Below are 2,010 nucleotides of genomic sequence, written 5' to 3'. Positions count from 1 at the left end.
GGTGGGGGGGGGCATTTTAAATGAATCCACAGAGTAAGTAACAGGTATTACACTAGTATAGCTTACAGAAAGGAGAGAGGCGCCCTATAGCAAAAACCTCTCCAAAAAGAAAAAAAAATTAAAAATAAAAACAGGACATGTATTACAAAGGACATCAGTTATCTTGAATATACTTCTCAATTATTTTAAAAATCGTAATATGTGAGGTTATTAGCACATTAAACTGTAAAACTACTATACAGCAATTCTGAAGTAGTGACGAGTATATGTGGTAATGTGAGGCATCTGCACTGCAGCTTGGAAGCCTCTGTTATATTTTTAGAGATTTTTTTTTTTGCTATCGGGCACATGTGCTCGCCAGAAAGACAGAGAGAGAGAGCGAGAAACCGCCCCCAGGAGGGATGGCCACATCACAATCCCTTCTCCTCCATTCTCCTCTCGGGATCTTGGACACGCACACACATACGCCCAGTGTGAGTTTAAGCCACGGGGTCCAGGACTCGAACTGCGGTCGACTACATGGGAGTCCAGCGACATAAAGGTCTAGGAAACTGCTGGCCCCAAAGCCTCTGTTATTTTGATTGCTGGCAGCTACTGGTCTGCTGATGCTGAGGCAACTGTGGTTTGTTACCTACACTCATAGTTGGGAGGATTATCCTGGATTACGCCTGTGGGTCCTTATAAGAGGGAGAAAGAAGGCAATTTTATTTATTTATTTATTTGTTTATTTATTTATTTATTTATTTGTCTATCTATCTATTTATTTATTTATTTATGGGGAGGGTTTTGCTATAGGGTGCGTGTGCTCACCAGAAAGAGAGAGACAGAGACAGAAAGTGAGAAATCACTGCCGGGGGGGATGGGCACGCCACAATCCCTTCTCCCCCATTCTCCTCCTGGGGTCTTAGGCATGCAAGCACATGCGCCTGGCGTCAGTTTAAGCCACCAGGTCTAGGATTTGAACCGCATTTGGCTACATGGGAGTCCAGCGACATAGCCATTACGCCAACCTGCTGGTCCCAAGAGAAGGCAATTTGAAAGGGAAACAGAACCCAGAGTAACACACCCAGCGGCCGAGGAGCAAACACCTCCAGCAGCTGGAAACTACAGGGAGGGATTCTGCCCTGAGAGCTTGGCACAGCCCTGCCCTGCCCTGCCCACGCTGACCTCAACCAGGGGGAGCATTCTGCCCTCCGGCCTCCAGCCCTGTAAGGTAACACCTCTGCTTTGCTGAAGCCACTAGGTGAGTGCATTAGGAAACTAATCCGGCCCCCAGGAGTTGCGACTCCCCTCCTCCACCCCCCAGCTAGCCCAGAAACAGAGGAGGTGGAGAAGACGGCTTCTGCCCTTGGAAGCTAGGGGCCGGTGGACTTTGGGGAAGACAGGATAAGGGAACAACGGATTCGTCATGGAATAGAGTACTGGAGGCCCAGCTTTGGGGTCCAGGGAAGATCTTCAGGCTGGGCCAGCAAGGTCAGTAGGACTTTGCCAGAAGGAAGGGCCCAGAGCCGAGGCTCGGCCTCAGAAGGCTTCCTCCTTTGCCAGTTAACAGCCCTCGAGCAGGGCATCCCCTTGTCACCTGGGCCTCAGCCCCACACCAAGGGAGCCCTGAGGGCTTCGATGTTGGCCACCCCTGCGGACATTCGACCTGCCTCCTCCCCCTGCATGGCAGATGCCGCGCAGGGGACAGCAGGGCCTCCCCTGAAGGATCTGGAGTCCCAGTGACAAGGGGCGGCCTGAGTTGTGGGGCGGGGCAGGGGGAAGGTGGGCGGGTTCGCCCCTCTGACCAGCGGAGGAAGGAAGTTTCTCCCTCCCCACCCCTTTCCTTAGGCTCGCGAGCGGGATTCTCGTGATTCGATTCGCTCCCACAGGCGGGACCTTTGTCCATCTGCAGGACCGCGGGGGGCCGTCCAGGCTGGGGCCAGCGAAGCGGGAGGAGCCAGGCCGGGAAGCCGGAGGCCAGCTGGGAGGCGCGCAGCCAGGCAAGGCCCGGGACAGGGGCCGGAGCCC

The 2,010-nt window shown here is 53.7% G+C and overlaps 1 protein-coding gene across 2 annotated transcripts in view; it reads left to right on the top strand.

Annotated features, from left to right (window-relative positions):
• The first annotated feature begins 1,796 nt into the window (after window positions 1-1,796).
• The window catches only part of HVCN1 (hydrogen voltage gated channel 1), a 32,477-nt gene continuing 32,263 nt past the window's right edge, over window positions 1,797-2,010 (top strand). The window contains exon 1 of one of the 2 annotated variants that reach the window (XM_027772209.1): window positions 1,797-1,982. The gene's annotated coding sequence lies outside the window, so the exon portion shown is untranslated. The remainder of the gene's footprint in view (window positions 1,983-2,010) is intronic. The other variant, XM_027772211.1, reaches the window with a different exon arrangement.

This window comes from Tupaia chinensis, unplaced genomic scaffold, assembly GCF_000334495.1.
Source record: "Tupaia chinensis unplaced genomic scaffold, TupChi_1.0 Scaffold000258_1, whole genome shotgun sequence".
Lineage (NCBI taxonomy): Eukaryota > Metazoa > Chordata > Mammalia > Scandentia > Tupaiidae > Tupaia > Tupaia belangeri.
This window is presented reverse-complemented; position numbering and strand designations above follow the sequence as displayed.